This window comes from Lissotriton vulgaris, unplaced genomic scaffold, assembly GCF_964263255.1.
Source record: "Lissotriton vulgaris unplaced genomic scaffold, aLisVul1.2 SCAFFOLD_838, whole genome shotgun sequence".
Lineage (NCBI taxonomy): Eukaryota > Metazoa > Chordata > Amphibia > Caudata > Salamandridae > Lissotriton > Lissotriton vulgaris.
Genome location: NW_028250251.1, coordinates 144,232 through 166,603, shown reverse-complemented (window position 1 = coordinate 166,603; position 22,372 = coordinate 144,232). Strand labels below are relative to the sequence as shown.

Sequence of the window (22,372 nt, the reverse complement as noted above, 5' to 3'; positions counted from 1 at the left end):
ATTCTTTTCTGCCTCCGTGACCTGAATAGCTGTGTGGTGAAACCCAATTGTGCAGACATCGCATTGTAGCTGCATGCCGTGATACGACCCACGGAAACCACAAGATTCCCCCATGCTGCTAAGTATGTATGTCAATGCAGGCACATCCCATAGATTCTTCAAGGTGATGAACTACTGTAGTCCTTAGAATAATCTCATCTGGGAGCACAAATACCCACCGTGAAAAGAGAATTCCCACTTGAATGTGGTAAGTAACAGCTTGGCAATGCAACAAGCGCAAGGTAAATAGTTTTATTTATTTACTTACTTACTTTACTCTTTGCCGTTGTATGTCCAACTCGACTGCCCCCCACCCCACCTCCCCACAGCACTCCCTCTGCGAGCCGCCACTGCTTGCACCTTAGTTTTCATGTATTTCATTGTCACTACAAATGAACCTTGCCTTGCTAAGGGCATCAGTGCAGCCTATGTACTCCCTTTGGTTTTCAATGGCGTACGCTGTGTTAATGGAGACAATTCATTATACTTCTCCTCAGACATAATGTTTATTGATGAACCAATGTCGATAATGAAAGGTATAGAACAACCATTTATTTCCAGCGTAATCTTTGGACAATGTTTAAATGACTTTGGTCCTTTGGCATGTCGAGTTTCTTTGACTGATATTTTTCTTCACATGAGGCCAGGCCAAAATGAGCACACTTTTTAGAGGTAAACATGGGCATGGCACAACCATCTTCTTCACTTTCACTTCATAGTGATTTAGAAGAACTGCTTGACAATGAATTAGATGAAAATTCATTTTGTTCAGTGTTGATTTGTCTTAACTGATGTCCCCGCTTGACCTTGTGGGTGTGCATTAAACATTGATTCTGGAAAGCCACGGAGGTCATTTTGTCTTCGCACCATGACGCACTTCTTTTTCCTTTGCTTAACAAACCAACACAAAATGGTTCCACTTCCAACAGCCTTTACATAGATGCCCAATGGCGGGATATTTAACTTTGTGTGAAACAAAAATCCACATCTAAAACACAACTTCTTTTTATGTGTAGACATCACTTTGTGTCCTTCAGTCTTTTGCTTTGGTTTACTTTTCACACTCATGATGGAATCATTCTGGGCCCATCTGGCCTCTATGTCAATGGCTTGTCTATCATGCTCTTCAGCTCTGGCAGACATTAACACTTACTCCAGACTAGGAGTTTCTCTCAGCATTTGCCGTCTGAAGGAATCTAACAAGCATCCATCAATAACTCTAAGTGGTACAGCTTCTTCATCATTAAATTCATTGAGCTTACAGTGTTTGATGGGTGTGTCGAGTCCCTTCACAAATTCATCAATGGTTTCATCAACTTTCTGTCATTCTTGACTGAAAATGTATCTTTCATAATCAACATTGGGCATTGGATTGAACGTAAGAGTCAAAGCTTCTTTAATCTGATTGCATGTGACTTGATCTTCAGTTTGTGGCATTTTCTTTATATCTTCTTTTACATCATCACCAGCAAGATTTTTGGTGTATTTGATGATCATTTTTTTATCAGTCTCTTCAAGTACATCAATGAAATCTTCAAATGTCTTTATCCAAACAATTCATCTATTGCCATTATTTTGTCTGTATCGAAAGGTGGTGGTAGTTTTAGGAATGCAGAAGTGTTTTAAACCAGTGTAGAACTTAATGAGGTGGAAAGTAACGTTCTTTCTGACGCAGCTTGATGGTCACTGTGAGCTTGTTTGTACAAACTATGCCTGAGGCCTTGTGACATGCTGGCCTCTGGGTTGTCTTTGACATTCACTTGAAATGTGGCTTCTTTTTTAGCTGCCATCTGAAAAATTTCACTGTTTCGAGTCGCTCTCTGCTCTTTAATATTCAAGGGCATGTTAAGATGTTCTGAGCCCCACTCAGCAGTTTTGGTGGCTAGCGACTTTGGATATGGAGGACTCTGTAAACAAAACCTTGGGCATGTTTCCTTGAGTCACTTTACTGAGTGCAGCAGTATGATGGCTATCTTTAATGGGTTCAGTAAGCCAATTCGCATTTTCTGGCACCTAGTTGATCTCCATATTCAGCATTAATACTCTGTATGACTTTATATTGCTAGGCAGCACAGTACCTTTAGGTATGGCCTGAACAACAGATTCTCGACCAACGGCGTGCAGATTCTCTGCAATGCTTTAGTTATCTTTACCTGCTTCACAGCGGCTAGCGATGCACTTTGACTGCTCATGTATTAAGCTTTAATTCCATACTTCGACAATGGCACACGTGGCATGCACAAGCACTTTGCAGGGACCATGGTAAACTCTCTGGGAGAGCACTGTCAATCTTTGGGTTACTCATCCCTGATCTTGTCACCAATTGTAGTGTTCTCTCCAGCCTGGGTACCCGCCAATGACTAAGCCAAGCACAGAGCTTAGTATTACATGTCTTTATATGTGTAGGTGTAACTGCAAACTCAACATTCCAAACCAACCTTCACTAAATGTCACTCTAATACTTATGTCACAGCTCTACGGTGTCCATCAGTAGCCAAATAGGTTCCATCAGTGCTAACTCTCAAGACACTACAGAGTATAGTGTGTAGAGAGGCATAAAGGTGAGGTCGCAAAGAAAGCAAGGGAATGAGTAGGGCAAGGTGGGGATTGAGAGAGAGGAGTGTGATGTGAAGGGAGGATGGTAATGCGGACAGATGGACAATGGGGAGGAGGAGAGAGGGTGAGAGAAGTAAGAGTCAGGTGAGGTGGAGGAAGTTAGTGGGTGAGGTGGAGAGAATGAGAGGACTGTGAGACGGACAATGTTACAGAAGGGTGATGCTAGCAGAGAGTGAGGTGGAGAGAGCAGGGGATGGAAAGAGTGAGAAGAAGGTGACACGTAGAGAGAGGAGGGTGAGGCGAAGTGTGCAAAAGGAGGGTGAGGTGGAGAGAGGCCAGGATGAGGCACAAAAAGGGGAGGGTGGGAGGAAGAGATAGACGGTGTGAGGGAGAGAGACAAGGGTGAAGCAGAGGCAGAGAGAAGGGAGAGGTAGAGCAGAGGTCAAGGAAGGTATAATGGTAAGATGTAAATTGAGAGAGAAGAGCAGTATAGTGTCGGAGAGGGGAGTGCAAGGTAGAAAGTATGACGAGGTTGTAACTCAGAGAGGATGGTGGGATGGGGAGAGACAGGAGGATGAGCCTGAGATAAAGGAGAGTGAGGAAGAGAAAAAGGAGAGTAAAGCACAGGGTGAAGCAATGAGGAGGGTGAGTTGGAGAGAGGAAAGTGATGTGGAGAGAGAAAAGTGGTAGGCAGAAAAGGAGCAGGTGGGGAGGAAGGAAAGGTAGTCAGAGTGTGAAGAAATTGCACCTGAGAGGAAGGAAAATGTGAGGAAGTTTAGATGAATTGTAGAAGAGGGCAATGTGGAGAGGAAGAGGAGACTGAGTTGGTGAGACAGAGGAGGGAAAAGCAGGAGGGAAGATGAATGTTAGGGAAAAGGAGTGAGGAAGGTAAGGAGGAGAGAGAGAAGTGTGATGCAGAGAGAGAAAGGCGAGGTGGAGGTAGGAAAAGTGAGTTAGGAGATCAAACATGCCAAACATGCCATAGACATAGAAGCAAATCTGTCACACTGGCTAGATATGATACTCCTGACTGGAATGTAGTTAAATCACTCTTCCTCCCCATTCATGGATGTTCTAGTATCATGAACTGCAACATAAAACAACTAAATCACCTTAATTTCTGGCAAATTAACCCCTTCCCTGTATATAATCGGTTCACCTGTAAGTACATGGGAGTCAAAATTATCATAGCAAGATCACTAGCAAAATTATACTCTATATACCACCCACTAGGGGAGAAACAGATGTTCCTTGAACAAATAAGTGAAAGAATTACAGTATGCTCCTTTTTACCACCAAATAGCATCTTGCTAGGGGACTTCACCCTCCACGGGAAAAACAAGGAAAACTTACCGGTGTCCACAATAAAAAAACTTCCTCCCAGACCAAACCTGGTTAAAGCTTGCACAGGCCTGACACACACCAAAGTGGCCATGCTGGATCTCATCATATCCAATCAAGAAGCTGTGAACATCAAATCCATTAACCTTATTAAATGCGCAGACCACCCCCTTATCATATTCCTCCTCACAGCACCTGTACTGACAGCTAAAGACCTTGGAGCCAAACACAACCACTGGATATGAGACACCAGAAACCTGAATACAGATGATCTAACATTGTTGTGCCTGACGACCTTCAAGTGCAGTGTAAGATGTACACAAACTAACTGATCACTACAACTGGACAACGACAGGCGTAATGGAGGAAGAAGTTACATTCTGCCTTAAAAACACAAAAACAAACTGCTCCACCCCTGGTACAACCAAAAGTTAGATGAAGAAAGGAGGAAGCTCAGATTACCAGAGAGGTTGTAGAGACAAAAATTGTGCTCATTGCATCAAAGACAGCTAAGACAGCAAAGAAACTACTACAAGAAGATCGTTTGGACTGTAAAAGCCTCATTCTTCCAATCTCATCTGGATAAAGCCAGAAAACAACCAGGGAAACTCTTCGAAATCATAAAGCAGACTGTTATAAGCAATTCCACAATGATCAAAAACTACTCTAAAGAGAACTGTGAAGCATTCGCAAATGTTTTCAAACAGAAAATAAGAAAAATCGAAAATTGACAGAGTGAGGTCACAGGAGATATGGTTGGACTTCTACTTCTCCTCAATGTGAACTAGGAATCACTGAGAGAGTTGAAACTATCAGCTACACCACGCTGTCCGATATCAAGGGAACATGGTGTGAATTCAAAACCCCCAACAAATATCACGTCCTAATGGTTACAGTGCAGATTAAACCAACCTTGCACTTCAATGATCCAATAACATTGACAAGTGCAAATGACCTCAGTCATCTTTTGGTCCTCCACCTCCACCCCCCTGGACGAACATCGTAAACTCATCATTAACCAAGGCATAATCCCAGACTTCTTGAAGATTGGACTAGTGACACCTAACTGAAAAAAACAGACACAGACCCAACAGGTTTAAATCATTTTCATGCAGTGTCAAACATTCTCTTCTTACTATTGGAAAAGAGTACACAACCAACTCTGTCAGCACATTAGAGACTTCACCTTGCTTGACATGTACCTATCTAGCTTTAGACCAGGATACACCACAGAGACAGCCATTCTACACATCATAGATAATGCACTCAAAATTCTTGACCAAACCAACTCCTGCCTTCTCAGTCTATCCAATCTTTCTTCTGCTTTCAACACTAAGGTCAACCACAGCAGTCTTCTAGATGTTTTTGAATGCAGAGTGGGGCTGTCAGGAAAAAACTAAAATGTTACATTTCATATTGTTGGACTTGGCCCTTTTTGCAGGGTCATCCGTAAACTTTGTGCTTTTCTCCCCACCTTATTTCTAATATGATGTTAGTGGTTTTAGGACTCTGGGCACTTTAGCTCTGCGTCCAGTGTAAAGTGTGTGCTCTCTCTTTGTTGCATTTGGTGAGATTGGCCTGCCCTCCCATAGGAATGCATTGGGGGTTCCCTGATAAGAGTGTCAGCGGTAATTCCTGTTATGAGAGGAGCAGTGCGGTCAAGTTTAGTATGGTTGGAATAGTAATAATAAATGATGCGCAATGGTGTGCGCAGATTTATTATGACCATTTTAGAAATGCTACTTTAGAAGTTGACATTTCTGTGTGCTATGTGTCTGCCTGCCTGATGTGAATTGCAGGTCTGGCTGGGAGGTGTGTGTGGCTCCAGGAGGGGCAGGGTGAGTCAGCGCTAAGCTGAATAGGACATCTGCATTGGGAGTAGTGGGAGGAGTAATCCAGTGACTCTGAATAGGACTGTGCCCAGCCTGTACAATGCTGGCTCTGCCCTCTGTGGTGTGTCTGTTCACCTAGCTCCCACCTGACAAAGGGGAATAGGAGCTTGGAAATTAAAATGCTCCAAATCCCCCCTGTACCAGTTGCATCTGGTTCCCCCCAAACCCTACACTGCAGACAAAGGAATGCCTAAGATAAATATAGGGGCTGGGACCCCATGAAGAGATCAGCACATTTGCGCCAACCTTGGCGAAACACTCGATAACACTACTACGAGGCAAACTACCAGAGACTGCATTACCCAGAATGCCAGGGGCGACCCTTGCTTGATAGGTCAGCGGTGTGCTCCCAGACCTGCTGTTTTCTTCAAATGGACTCCCGTGAGTCATGGAGCTGACGAGCTCGTGGTTGATGCCCTGCGCGCCAGTGAGCGGTACCAGACCTGAGATGATTTCGGAAACCTATCCAGCAAACCCCTAAAACTAGTCTGTAATCTCTACTGACGAAGGTTAATGAACCTGAAACACCGGTGTCTAGAGATCAGCACATTTGCGCCCACCTTGGCGAAACACTCGATAACACTACTACGAGGCAAACTACCAGAGACTGCATTACCCAGAATGCCAGGGGTGACCCTTGCTTGATAGGTCAGCGGTGTGCTCCCAGACCTGCTGTTTTCTTCAAATGGACTCCCGTGAGTCATGGAGCTGACGAGCTCGTGGTTGATGCCCTGCGCGCCAGTGAGCGGTACCAGACCTGAGATGATTTCGGCAACCTATCCAGCAAACCCCTAAAACTAGTCTGTAATCTCTACTGACGAAGGTTAATGAACCTGAAACACCGGTGTCTAGAGATCAGCACATTTGCGCCAACCTTGGTGAAACACTCGATAACACTACTACGAGGCAAACTACCAGAGACTGCATTACCCAGAATGCCAGGGGCGACCCTTGCTTGATAGGTCAGCGGTGTGCTCCCAGACCTGCTGTTTTCTTCAAATGGACTCCCGTGAGTCATGGAGCTGACGAGCTCGTGGTTGATGCCCTGCGCGCCAGTGAGCGGTACCAGACCTGAGATGATTTCGGCAACCTATCCAGCAAACCCCTAAAACTAGTCTGTAATCTCTACTGACGAAGGTTAATGAACCTGAAACACCGGTGTCTAGAGATCAGCACATTTGCGCCAACCTTGGCGAAACACTCGATAACACTACTACGAGGCAAACTACCAGAGACTGCATTACCCAGAATGCCAGGGGCGACCCTTGCTTGATAGGTCAGCGGTGTGCTCCCAGACCTGCTGTTTTCTTCAAATGGACTCCCGTGAGTCATGGAGCTGATGAGCTCGTGGTTGATGCCCTGCGCGCCAGTGAGCGGTACCAGACCTGAGATGATTTCGGCAACCTATCCAGCAAACCCCTAAAACTAGTCTGTAATCTCTACTGACGAAGGTTAATGAACCTGAAACACCGGTGTCTAGAGATCAGCACATTTGCGCCAACCTTGGCGAAACACTCGATAACACTACTACGAGGCAAACTACCAGAGACTGCATTACCCAGAATGCCAGGGGCGACCCTTGCTTGATAGGTCAGCGGTGTGCTCCCAGACCTGCTGTTTTCTTCAAATGGACTCCCGTGAGTCATGGAGCTGACGAGCTCGTGGTTGATGCCCTGCGCGCCAGTGAGCGGTACCAGACCTGAGATGATTTCGGCAACCTATCCAGCAAACCCCTAAAACTAGTCTGTAATCTCTACTGATGAAGGTTAATGAACCTGAAACACCGGTGTCTAGAGATCAGCACATTTGCGCCAACCTTGGCGAAACACTCGATAACACTACTACGAGGCAAACTACCAGAGACTGCATTACCCAGAATGCCAGGGGCGACCCTTGCTTGATAGGTCAGCGGTGTGCTCCCAGACCTGCTGTTTTCTTCAAATGGACTCCCGTGAGTCATGGAGCTGACGAGCTCGTGGTTGATGCCCTGCGCGCCAGTGAGCGGTACCAGACCTGAGATGATTTCGGCAACCTATCCAGCAAACCCCTAAAACTAGTCTGTAATCTCTACTGATGAAAGTTAATGAACCTGAAACACCGGTGTCTAGAGATCAGCACATTTGCGCCAACCTTGGCGAAACACTCGATAACACTACTACGAGGCAAACTACCAGAGACTGCATTACCCAGAATGCCAGGGGCGACCCTTGCTTGATAGGTCAGCGGTGTGCTCCCAGACCTGCTGTTTACTACAAGAAGATCGTTTGGACTGTAAAAGCCTCATTCTTCCAATCTCATCTGGATAAAGCCAGAAAACAACCAGGGAAACTCTTCGAAATCATAAAGCAGACTGTTATAAGCAATTCCACAATGATCAAAAACGACTCTAAAGAGAACTGTGAAGCATTCGCAAATGTTTTCAAACAGAAAATAAGAAAAATCGAAAATTGACAGAGTGAGGTCACAGGAGATATGGTTGGACTTCTACTTCTCCTCAATGTGAACTAGGAATCACTGAGAGAGTTGAAACTATCAGCTACACCACGCTGTCCGATATCAAGGGAACATGGTGTGAATTCAAAACCCCCAACAAATATCACGTCCTAATGGTTACAGTGCAGATTAAACCAACCTTGCACTTCAATGATCCAATAACATTGACAAGTGCAAATGACCTCAGTCATCTTTTGGTCCTCCACCTCCACCCCCCTGGACGAACATCGTAAACTCATCATTAACCAAGGCATAATCCCAGACTTCTTGAAGATTGGACTAGTGACACCTAACTGAAAAAAACAAGCACAGACCCAACAGGTTTAAATCATTTTCATGCAGTGTCAAACATTCTCTTCTTACTATTGGAAAAGAGTACACAACCAACTCTGTCAGCACATTAGAGACTTCACCTTGCTTGACATGTACCTATCTAGCTTTAGACCAGGATACACCACAGAGACAGCCATTCTACACATCATAGATAATGCACTCAAAATTCTTGACCAAACCAACTCCTGCCTTCTCAGTCTATCCAATCTTTCTTCTGCTTTCAACACTAAGGTCAACCACAGCAGTCTTCTAGATGTTTTTGAATGCAGAGTGGGGCTGTCAGGAAAAAACTAAAATGTTACATTTCATATTGTTGGACTTGGCCCTTTTTGCAGGGTCATCCGTAAACTTTGTGCTTTTCTCCCCACCTTATTTCTAATATGATGTTAGTGGTTTTAGGACTCTGGGCACTTTAGCTCTGCGTCCAGTGTAAAGTGTGTGCTCTCTCTTTGTTGCATTTGGTGAGATTGGCCTGCCCTCCCATAGGAATGCATTGGGGGTTCCCTGATAAGAGTGTCAGCGGTAATTCCTGTTATGAGAGGAGCAGTGCGGTCAAGTTTAGTATGGTTGGAATAGTAATAATAAATGATGCGCAATGGTGTGCGCAGATTTATTATGACCATTTTAGAAATGCTACTTTAGAAGTTGACATTTCTGTGTGCTATGTGTCTGCCTGCCTGATGTGAATTGCAGGTCTGGCTGGGAGGTGTGTGTGGCTCCAGGAGGGGCAGGGTGAGTCAGCGCTAAGCTGAATAGGACATCTGCATTGGGAGTAGTGGGAGGAGTAATCCAGTGACTCTGAATAGGACTGTGCCCAGCCTGTACAATGCTGGCTCTGCCCTCTGTGGTGTGTCTGTTCACCTAGCTCCCACCTGACAAAGGGGAATAGGAGCTTGGAAATTAAAATGCTCCAAATCCCCCCTGTACCAGTTGCATCTGGTTCCCCCCAAACCCTACACTGCAGACAAAGGAATGCCTAAGATAAATATAGGGGCTGGGACCCCATGATGTTGTTCTTCTGTGCTGTACTGTGCTGCTGCTGGGGCCCACCATGGGGGCTAGCCTCCATGCTGGAGGGCCCTATGTGCTGGCCTCCCTGGGCCCAGCTATGCCCCTGGAAGCTCCTAGCGCCCCATGAGCGCTTTGTCTTTATTTTCCAGGAGAGAAAGTAGCTGGCCCTACTGCAGCATGAGGCTGTGAGGGAATCCTGTTGTGTGGGATTCCCCCCTGCACTCCTTATTGAAGCGGGAGCCCACCCGCGTTTTATGCCTATGTTATTTGCTTGTGCCCACCCCTCTTATGCTTTCATTTTTATTGCGGGTGCCCATCCCGCTTATGCTTTTATTTTCATTGCGGGTACCCACCCCGCTTCTTGGGAGGAATCACCGCCATTGACCGGCATGACCAGGAAGCCAGGCGGCCTTGCCTGACTCTGGGCAGGGCTTGTGATGCACGTCTGGGAGCAATGAGAGGAGGTTCCACCCGCCGGACACACCGCCAGACAAGAGGATGAAGGCAGGCGGGAGCCCACCATGCCTCCGTGGGAGCTGCAGAGTGTAGCAAGATTTCCGGCGAGGCTCTCATGAGAGAGAGAGCCCGGCGTGTTGCTGCCCCGGTAAGAGGAGAAAGGGAGAAGAAGCTCCGAGAGCAGGACCGATCCCCACACACTGCCGGTGCCCATCCAAGTCCCAGCAGAGAGCCCGGTTAGTGGAAATGGCTGGGGGAGGCGAGATCAGGGCACAAGTGCTGGTGCCTATCTTCTGAGTGGCCCCGCCTGACAGTAGGCCATTCCAACGTGGACCACATTGTTTTAGGGCCCCCGTGGGGGTCCAGATGGCCCTGGTGTGCCTTTGTTCTTTGTTTGTTGTAGACAGAAGGGTTCGACCCATGTGGTCAGTGGGACCTGGGTAATAGATTAAAGTATATGAAAGGGTCCCAGACCAGAAAACACAATGAATAGTTAATCTTCACACAGTTACACAAGATCAAAACCAAAAGGTACTTATGGTTGACAGTGTTTTTATTTTCACTGAACCTAGAAAAAACGTATAATGTTTTTACATTCGCTAATAATATACACAAAGATCAAGTGTGCCCACACGGGGGAGGGGGAGGAGTGTGGAAGGAAGGGTGAGGGGAGGGGGGGGTTTCAAGTGTCACAATTAGTTAACATCACTAATCATAAGCACAAATCCACAAGTGAAACCATCATTATCATTGATCCATGAGTGAGAGATCAAGAAAAAACACATGTTAAATAAACCATTATACATGAAACAGAGACTCCTGTAATGATTATTACTATCAAAATTGGGGTAAGGAGTTCGTATAGGTAGAAGATGGTCTACGTTTCGACCCAAAGGTGTAGGACATTTGATCCTTACTGGAGGGTCTTCATCAGGACGTGAGGGGGTGAAGGGAACGGTGGGGCAAAGTCCTGAAGTATAATATGGAAAAAATACGCGTTATTTTAAACGGTCTCAAAAAAGTCCCGACATACATAATTTAAAAAGCCCGAAGGCCGGTCACATTAAATTACACAAACGTGAGAGAGGAATTGTAGGAGTTAAAAAGGAGGGTAGATAGACTGAGGGCAGAACAAAGCAAAAAGGAGTACCTGACAGCGCAGGTAGACACAGTCACAAGCCTCCTGGGCGTGTTGCGTCTCCAGGCAGGGCCGGTGCGAGTAAATATTAAATTTGTCTGAAAAAACATGAAAAACGTTCGGTACATTAGCACCAAAAAAAAACCAATGATACCCTGTTAGGGGACAGGTAGGGCACAGGGCCGTCAACAGCCTACCTGTTAGTAAATCGGTCAACCGTTCTGGATGGCACGGCAAGTGAGGTCCCTCAAGCGCGATTATGTCAAACTCCCAGGCGCTCGTCTGTGAAGAGCGGGCGGAGTATCAGATATCAAACAATGCAGGCAGTATGGCACGCATTTGTAGAAAGATGTAAAAAACGAGCTATGACTCACCCAAGGGGGAATGAAAATTACTGTCAGCAAGGAGCCGGCTCAGCGTGTCTCCTTGACAGGGGCAGGGGGCCTCCGTAGCCTGAGCGTCCCAAAAAGTGGATCAGGCAGCCATCTGAAAAACGATAGTCAGGAACAGAGTAAGGAAACCGGTTTGGCTCTAAGATACAATAAGGACGGTAGCAGACGCGGCTGCTTTCAGGGAGCTTACCCGTGGAAGGTCAGAACGGAGCAAGCGTTCGCGCGTGTATGCCTGGAACCAGGAAGTGTTGCCATGGCTACCCGGATCGATTATATAAACTACCAAAAGAAAGACTCCGACGCGTTGCTGAGTAACAGGGAGGCGTCCCATTTGGAGGAAAGACTGGATCACGGGGAACAGGGGGTGATATTGGTGTTGGTTCAAACTACAGTAATTTACAATAAAAAGCAGATTCAAAACGAAACTGCCCCACATGTCGGTAAAAAGGCCGGTGTCTCAAAACAGGGGAGGAAAAACCTTTTGAAAAACGCATTCAAGGGAAGAGGCTTGATTGTCATACATATGCACGTATATTGGTCAAAAAAAGTTTATACAAAGGTTACGTATGTGTTGATTGTCCATCATGTGCGCGGACCAACCCAACATGGTGGTCAAGGCGCATATGGTCGAAGGAATATTTTACAAAGATTCCGTGTGTGCTGATTGTCCACCATATGCGCGGACCAACCCAGTATGGTAGTCAAGGAGCATATGGGTCAAAGGGAAAATTATGCAAGAAAAACATTATAGCAACCATTCTGTAATAGCATAAAATGCAACCTTGGTATACAGCATCTGTACTCCATGGTCGCGGACAAACCAGACATGGTAGTCAGGCGGCTATGGGTCAAAAAAGCAACAGCTCACAAGAATACGTACGGTTCCCCAGAAAGGACCCTGCATAGATTCAGAAAGAGACGCTCACAATGTGTTAAAGAGACTGGTGAATTTAGATAGTCAGCAAATTAGTATGTAAAGGCACCGCAGAGCAAGAAAGGGAAAGACCTAATTCACAGCATGGCCATCTGTGCAAAACTACTTTCTGATTCATTTAAACCACTGGATGCAGAATCAAAAAAGCGAATCCACTTAATCTCCCTTACATTGAGGACGGGTTCGATGCTACCGCCCCTAGGGCCCAGTCGGACCTGTTCAAGGATTGTCCACTTCAGACTTTCAGGGGGGTGGTTGTGTGTGTTACAGTGATCGACCAGGGGGGCTCCCACGACCTTACATCTCACACGGCTGCAATGCTGCAGAAAACGTACCTTAGCACGTTGCTGTGTCTGACCCACATATATCTGGTCACAGGGGCATATTATACAATAAACCACATTGGTGGAGTTACAGTTGGTGTGTGACTTGAGGAGAACTTGAAAATGTTTGTAGGTGAAGAACTTCGTCTGAATGGTCGACGGACAGGCTTTACAGGACCCACATCGGTAGTGTCCTACAATAGGGGGAAGGTTCCACATGGTTGTGATAGATTGTTCAGCTGGACTCGATAGAAAGGAGCGCACCACATAGTCTCGGATATTCCTTGCCTTTTTGAAAGCGTGGAGAGGAGGGCACTTCATCTTTAGGTCCTCAGATATCAGGTTCCAATATTTATTGATGGTATGTTTTATCCTGTTGCTTTTTGTGGAAAAAGTTGTAACACAGATCATGCGATCCTCATTCTTGTTCTGTTTGTCGCCCGGTTCTAGTAGAGTCTCTCTGGGGTTGAACCATGCTCTCTTCATGGCTTTCTTTACCAACCGCCTGGGGTATCCGCGTTCAAGTAGTCTGCCCAATAGGATTGAGGATTGGTCCATGTAGTCCTCCTTCCTGCTACAATTTCGGCGAATCCGCAAAAACTGGCCGAAGGGGAGGTTGTCACGGAGGCCCCTAGGGTGGTGACTGGAATACAGAAGGAGGGAGTTCCTCTCCGTGGGTTTCCTAAACAAGTTAGTTTGGAGGATATCATTTTCCACAAAGATGGTTAAGTCCAGGAAATCGATGGATTTTTTGTCCACTTTAGTGGTAAATTTAATGTCCGGTGATCTATCATTGAGCCAGTTGAAGAAGTTGGTAATGTCGTCCTCAGTGCCTGACCAGATGCAGATGACGTCATCTATGTATCTCATCCAAAGATGTATTTGAGATCTGAAAGGATTGGCATTGGTGAGTACAAAAGTATCTTCATACATGGACATGAAGATTATGGCCAGATCAGGAGCAAAGGCCGCCCCCATCGCCACACCCTTAGTCTGGAGATAGAAGGAGTTGCGAAAAATGAAAAAGTTCCTCATCATTGCGATCTTGAGTAGGAGGATGATGAATGTTGTTGGTACCTGAACGGGTGCCTCCCGTTTGTCAAGGGCAATCGACATTGCCGCCAGGGCCTCATCCTGGGGTATGCTGGTGTACAAGGATACAATGTCGCACGTTACCAGGAGATCTCGTGTAGAGTCAAAAGGGTGTCCATCGATCAGGTTGATGGTTTGAGTGGTGTCCCTTAAGTATGTGGTTGTTGCCTCGGCCAGTGGTTTTAGGAAAAAGTCTATATATCTGCATAGTGGTTCCAGCAGGGAGCCACAGCCGGACACAATAGGGCGTCCCGGGGGCTTTTGGAGATCCTTGTGGACCTTGGGTAAAGTATATATGGTGGGGAGGCAAGGGTGCTTCTGATTCAAATACTGGAACTCATGTTCCGATAGGAACCCTTGTTGGAGGCCATCTTGGGTGACCCTCAGGATCTCAGCCATAATACTTTGAGATGGGTCCCCACCCAATTGTCTATAGCTGATCCCGTCGTTGAGTTGTCGTAGGATCTCGTTAGTATAGTTATCCTGGTCCTGTATAACAATTGCTCCGCCTTTGTCCGCGGGTTTCACAACTATTGTGGTGTTATCCTTTAAGGATTGGAGTGCCAACTTCTCAGATCTACTCGTGTTGTGTTTCGTGAAGGTGTTATCATTCAGGATAGTTTGCACATCGCGGAGCACTAGACTCTCGTAGGCCAGAATTCGTTGAGTCATGGCATACGTGGATGGTACAAAGGTGGACGGTGGCCTAAGGTTGGTTGCTGAGGAGGCTGGTTGAAAGGGCTTATCCATGAAAAAATATCGCAGTCTTATCTTCCTAAAGAACTTGTGGAGTTCGACCACAGTATTGAAGGGGTCCGGTGTAGAGGTGGGAACAAAGGATAGGCCACGACTTAATACTTTGGTTTCATCCTCCTTGAGTGTGTAAGTAGAGATGTTAATCACAGGGGAGGTCTCCTTTACCACCTGTAGTTCTTCCTGCGTGTGGATCTCTCCCCATGTTCCTCCTGGCGGAAGCTCACTTGCTTTGTGCCTCTCCCTCTGCCAGAGTCCCACTCCTGGTCCGCAATGTATTGGCCTCTGCCAGTGCCCCTGTCCCAATTGTTTCCTCTGCCCCGTGGAGGTCTCCATCCTCCCTGTCCTAAAAAAGGTTGGGGTTGGTGGGATGGTCCGTAGGAGTCCTGGTACCCGTAAGCGCCGCTAGGGCCGGCTCGTTCGGAGTCCTCACCTGAACTGTACGAGGAATCTGAGAAAGTTGTAAAATTTCGCCTGCCTCTGTATGAACCCCGGCCGCGGTTGGTAAATCTCCCTTGGTTGTCTTGTCTGTAGTACTCGTCCAGGAGGTAGGGATATGTTCTTTTTTTGTCGTACGACCTCACGTCGCGGGCTAATTTTTCCAGTTTCTTTTTGATGGTAGTTGTTTCAAAATCTTGGAGGGTCGCCACCAGTTTGGTCAATGCCTCTTTGGAGTTTGTGAGAGTGGAGTCCCCACTTATCTCGGCTTTCAGGTCCGTTATCTGCTTAGTTAGGATAGCAATTTGTTCACTGGCGGTTTCGATGCCGAGAACCATCCAGTGTCGCGAACAATTGTTCGCGACAAAACTGAAACCCTCACGGAACTTGGGAACGTCGATGAAAATAGCGGGTTCAACTTTGACCTGTAGGCCCACAGGGATGATGTTGGATTGAAGACACTGTGCTAGGAAGTGCCCATGAAGTTTAGTTCGAATAAGTTTCTTCTCAAGGCGCTCCAGCTGATTGATTTTATCGTTGAGAGAGAAGTCAATCACAGGTGTGGTGGAGGACAGAAAAGTATTCGCAGAGTCTGAGAGGAATTGTTTAATGTAGTCCTCAGTATAGGAAAGAACCTCCTTATCAACCATGATGGTTGAAAAAAAGAAAAGAATAGGAAGAAATAGAAGTAGATATATAAAAGAGAACCTCGCAGACCAGCGTCCGCTCGAAGTATGTTGTAGACAGAAGGGTTCGACCCATGTGGTCAGTGGGACCTGGGTAATAGATTAAAGTATATGAAAGGGTCCCAGACCAGAAAACACAATGAATAGTTAATCTTCACACAGTTACACAAGATCAAAACCAAAAGGTACTTATGGTTGACAGTGTTTTTATTTTCACTGAACCTAGAAAAAACGTATAATGTTTTTACATTCGCTAATAATATACACAAAGATCAAGTGTGCCCACACGGGGGAGGGGGAGGAGTGTCACAATTAGTTAACATCACTAATCATAAGCACAAATCCACAAGTGAAACCATCATTATCATTGATCCATGAGTGAGAGATCAAGAAAAAACACATGTTAAATAAACCATTATACATGAAACAGAGACTCCTGTAATGATTATTACTATCAAAATTGGGGTAAGGAGTTCGTATAGGTAGAAGATGGTCTACGTTTCGACCCAAAGGTGTAGGACATTGGATCCTTACTGGAGGGTCTTCATCAGGACGTGAGGGGGTGAAGGGAACGGTGGGGCAAAGTCCTGAAGTATAATATGGAAAAACTTCAGGACTGTGTTTTTTCTTGATCTCTCACTCATGGATCAATGATAATGATGGTTTCACTTGTGGATTTGTGCTTATGATTAGTGATGTTAACTAATTGTGACACTTGAAACCCCCCCCCTCCCCTCACCCTTCCTTCCACACTCCTCCCCCTCCCCCGTGTGGGCACACTTGATCTTTGTGTATATTATTAGCGAATGTAAAAACATTATACGTTTTTTCTAGGTTCAGTGAAAATAAAAACACTGTCAACCATAAGTACCTTTTGGTTTTGATCTTGTGTAACTGTGTGAAGATTAACTATTCATTGTGTTTTCTGGTCTGGGACCCTTTCATATACTTTAATCTATTACCCAGGTCCCACTGACCACATGGGTCGAACCCTTCTGTCTACAACATACTTCGAGCGGACGCTGGTCTGCGAGGTTCTCTTTTATATATCTACTTCTATTTCTTCCTATTCTTTTCTTTTTTTCAACCATCATGGTTGATAAGGAGGTTCTTTCCTATACTGAGGACTACATTAAACAATTCCTCTCAGACTCTGCGAATACTTTTCAGTCCTCCACCACACCTGTGATTGACTTCTCTCTCAACGATAAAATCAATCAGCTGGAGCGCCTTGAGAAGAAACTTATTCGAACTAAACTTCATGGGCACTTCCTAGCACAGTGTCTTCAATCCAACATCATCCCTGTGGGCCTACAGGTCAAAGTTGAACCCGCTATTTTCATCGACGTTCCCAAGTTCCGTGAGGGTTTCAGTTTTGTCGCGAACAATTGTTCGCGACACTGGATGGTTCTCGGCATCGAAACCGCCAGTGAACAAATTGCTATCCTAACTAAGCAGATAACGGACCTGAAAGCCGAGATAAGTGGGGACTCCACTCTCACAAACTCCAAAGAGGCATTGACCAAACTGGTGGCGACCCTCCAAGATTTTGAAACAACTACCATCAAAAAGAAACTGGAAAAATTAGCCCGCGACGTGAGGTCGTACGACAAAAAAAGAACATATCCCTACCTCCTGGACGAGTACTACAGACAAGACAACCAAGGGAGATTTACCAACCGCGGCCGGGGTTCATACAGAGGCAGGCGAAATTTTACAACTTTCTCAGATTCCTCGTACAGTTCAGGTGAGGACTCCGAACGAGCCGGCCCTAGCGGCGCTTACGGGTACCAGGACTCCTACGGACCATCCCACCAACCCCAACCTTTTTTAGGACAGGGAGGATGGAGACCTCCATGGGGCAGAGGAAACAATTGGGACAGGGGCACTGGCAGAGGCCAATACATTGCGGACCAGGAGTGGGACTCTGGCAGAGGGAGAGGCACAAAGCAAGTGAGCTTCCGCCAGGAGGAACATGGGGAGAGATCCACACGCAGGAAGAACTACAGGTGGTAAAGGAGACCTCCCCTGTGATTAACATCTCTACTTACACACTCAAGGAGGATGAAACCAAAGTATTAAGTCGTGGCCTATCCTTTGTTCCCACCTCTACACCGGACCCCTTCAATACGGTGGTCGAACTCCACAAGTTCTTTAGGAAGATAAGACTGCGATATTTTTTCATGGATAAGCCCTTTCAACCAGCCTCCTCAGCAACCAACCTTAGGCCACCGTCCACCTTTGTACCATCCACGTATGCCATGACTCAACGAATTCTGGCCTACGAGAGTCTAGTGCTCCGCGATGTGCAAACTATCCTGAATGATAACACCTTCACGAAACACAACACGAGTAGATCTGAGAAGTTGGCACTCCAATCCTTAAAGGATAACACCACAATAGTTGTGAAACCCGCGGACAAAGGCGGAGCAATTGTTATACAGGACCAGGATAACTATACTAACGAGATCCTACGACAACTCAACGACGGGATCAGCTATAGACAATTGGGTGGGGACCCATCTCAAAGTATTATGGCTGAGATCCTGAGGGTCACCCAAGATGGCCTCCAACAAGGGTTCCTATCGGAACATGAGTTCCAGTATTTGAATCAGAAGCACCCTCGCCTCCCCACCATATATACTTTACCCAAGGTCCACAAGGATCTCCAAAAGCCCCCGGGACGCCCTATTGTGTCCGGCTGTGGCTCCCTGCTGGAACCACTATGCAGATATATAGACTTTTTCCTAAAACCACTGGCCGAGGCAACAACCACATACTTAAGGGACACCACTCAAACCATCAACCTGATCGATGGACACCCTTTTGACTCTACACGAGATCTCCTGGTAACGTGCGACATTGTATCCTTGTACACCAGCATACCCCAGGATGAGGCCCTGGCGGCAATGTCGATTGCCCTTGACAAACGGGAGGCACCCGTTCAGGTACCAACAACATTCATCATCCTCCTACTCAAGATCGCAATGATGAGGAACTTTTTCATTTTTCGCAACTCCTTCTATCTCCAGACTAAGGGTGTGGCGATGGGGGCGGCCTTTGCTCCTGATCTGGCCATAATCTTCATGTCCATGTATGAAGATACTTTTGTACTCACCAATGCCAATCCTTTCAGATCTCAAATACATCTTTGGATGAGATACATAGATGACGTCATCTGCATCTGGTCAGGCACTGAGGACGACATTACCAACTTCTTCAACTGGCTCAATGATAGATCACCAGACATTAAATTTACCACTAAAGTGGACAAAAAAATCCATCGATTTCCTGGACTTAACCATCTTTGTGGAAAATGATATCCTCCAAACTAACTTGTTTAGGAAACCCACGGAGAGGAACTTCCTCCTTCTGTATTCCAGTCACCACCCTAGGGGCCTCCGTGACAACCTCCCCTTCGGCCAGTTTTTGCGGATTCGCCGAAATTGTAGCAGGAAGGAGGACTACATGGACCAATCCTCAATCCTATTGGGCAGACTACTTGAACGCGGATACCCCAGGCGGTTGGTAAAGAAAGCCATGAAGAGAGCATGGTTCAACCCCAGAGAGACTCTACTAGAACCGGGCGACAAACAGAACAAGAATGAGGATCGCATGATCTGTGTTACAACTTTTTCCACAAAAAGCAACAGGATAAAACATACCATCAATAAATATTGGAACCTGATATCTGAGGACCTAAAGATGAAGTGCCCTCCTCTCCACGCTTTCAAAAAGGCAAGGAATATCCGAGACTATGTGGTGCGCTCCTTTCTATCGAGTCCAGCTGAACAATCTATCACAACCATGTGGAACCTTCCCCCTATTGTAGGACACTACCGATGTGGGTCCTGTAAAGCCTGTCCGTCGACCATTCAGACGAAGTTCTTCACCTACAAACATTTTCAAGTTCTCCTCAAGTCACACACCAACTGTAACTCCACCAATGTGGTTTATTGCATAATATGCCCCTGTGACCAGATATATGTGGGTCAGACACAGCAACGTGCTAAGGTACGTTTTCTGCAGCATTGCAGCCGTGTGAGATGTAAGGTCGAGGGAGCCCCCCTGGTCGATCACTGTAACACACACAACCACCCCCCTGAAAGTCTGAAGTGGACAATCCTTGAACAGGTCCGACTGGGCCCTAGGGGCGGTAGCATCGAACCCGTCCTCAATGTAAGGGAGATTAAGTGGATTCGCTTTTTTGATTCTGCATCCAGTGGTTTAAATGAATCAGAAAGTAGTTTTGCACAGATGGCCATGCTGTGAATTAGGTCTTTCCCTTTCTTGCTCTGCGGTGCCTTTACATACTAATTTGCTGACTATCTAAATTCACCAGTCTCTTTAACACATTGTGAGCGTCTCTTTCTGAATCTATGCAGGGTCCTTTCTGGGGAACCGTACGTATTCTTGTGAGCTGTTGCTTTTTTGACCCATAGCCGCCTGACTACCATGTCTGGTTTGTCCGCGACCATGGAGTACAGATGCTGTATACCAAGGTTGCATTTTATGCTATTACAGAATGGTTGCTATAATGTTTTTCTTGCATAATTTTCCCTTTGACCCATATGCTCCTTGACTACCATACTGGGTTGGTCCGCGCATATGGTGGACAATCAGCACACACGGAATCTTTGTAAAATATTCCTTCGACCATATGCGCCTTGACCACCATGTTGGGTTGGTCCGCGCACATGATGGACAATCAACACATACGTAACCTTTGTATAAACTTTTTTTGACCAATATACGTGCATATGTATGACAATCAAGCCTCTTCCCTTGAATGCGTTTTTCAAAAGGTTTTTCCTCCCCTGTTTTGAGACACCGGCCTTTTTACCGACATGTGGGGCAGTTTCGTTTTGAATCTGCTTTTTATTGTAAATTACTGTAGTTTGAACCAACACCAATATCACCCCCTGTTCCCCGTGATCCAGTCTTTCCTCCAAATGGGACGCCTCCCTGTTACTCAGCAACGCGTCGGAGTCTTTCTTTTGGTAGTTTATATAATCGATCCGGGTAGCCATGGCAACACTTCCTGGTTCCAGGCATACACGCGCGAACGCTTGCTCCGTTCTGACCTTCCACGGGTAAGCTCCCTGAAAGCAGCCGCGTCTGCTACCGTCCTTATTGTATCTTAGAGCCAAACCGGTTTCCTTACTCTGTTCCTGACTATCGTTTTTCAGATGGCTGCCTGATCCACTTTTTGGGACGCTCAGGCTACGGAGGCCCCCTGCCCCTGTCAAGGAGACACGCTGAGCCGGCTCCTTGCTGACAGTAATTTTCATTCCCCCTTGGGTGAGTCATAGCTCGTTTTTTACATCTTTCTACAAATGCGTGCCATACTGCCTGCATTGTTTGATATCTGATACTCCGCCCGCTCTTCACAGACGAGCGCCTGGGAGTTTGACATAATCGCGCTTGAGGGACCTCACTTGCCGTGCCATCCAGAACGGTTGACCGATTTACTAACAGGTAGGCTGTTGACGGCCCTGTGCCCTACCTGTCCCCTAACAGGGTATCATTGGTTTTTTTTTGGTGCTAATGTACCGAACGTTTTTCATGTTTTTTCAGACAAATTTAATATTTACTCGCACCGGCCCTGCCTGGAGACGCAACACGCCCAGGAGGCTTGTGACTGTGTCTACCTGCGCTGTCAGGTACTCCTTTTTGCTTTGTTCTGCCCTCAGTCTATCTACCCTCCTTTTTAACTCCTACAATTTCTCTCTCACGTTTGTGTAATTTAATGTGACCGGCCTTCGGGCTTTTTAAATTATGTATGTCGGGACTTTTTTGAGACCGTTTAAAATAACGCGTATTTTTTCCATATTATACTTCAGGACTTTGCCCCACCGTTCCCTTCACCCCCTCACGTCCTGATGAAGACCCTCCAGTAAGGATCCAATGTCCTACACCTTTGGGTCGAAACGTAGACCATCTTCTACCTATACGAACTCCTTACCCCAATTTTGATAATAATAATCATTACAGGAGTCTCTGTTTCATGTATAATGGTTTATTTAACATGTGTTTTTTCTTGATCTCTCACTCATGGATCAATGATAATGATGGTTTCACTTGTGGATTTGTGCTTATGATTAGTGATGTTAACTAATTGTGACACTTGAAACCCCCCCCCTCCCCTCACCCTTCCTTCCACACTCCTCCCCCTCCCCCGTGTGGGCACACTTGATCTTTGTGTATATTATTAGCGAATGTAAAAACATTATACGTTTTTTCTAGGTTCAGTGAAAATAAAAACACTGTCAACCATAAGTACCTTTTGGTTTTGATCTTGTGTAACTGTGTGAAGATTAACTATTCATTGTGTTTTCTGGTCTGGGACCCTTTCATATACTTTGTTCTTTGTTTGGCAGTTATCCAACTGCCCCACCGGACAGTGGACAGCTGCAATAATGGGGGCAGATTTGTTTAGCAGAGGCCCAGAGCGGGGCCCTAGCCTGGCAGTGCCTCTTTGTGTATTCCCAGCTG

The 22,372-nt window shown here is 46.2% G+C and overlaps 1 protein-coding gene across 1 annotated transcript in view; it reads left to right on the top strand.

The window, feature by feature from the left end:
- The window catches only part of LOC147663324 (cytidine monophosphate-N-acetylneuraminic acid hydroxylase-like), a 313,991-nt gene that overhangs the window by 268,693 nt on the left and 22,926 nt on the right, over positions 1-22,372 (top strand). The gene's annotated exons all lie outside the window — the stretch shown is intronic.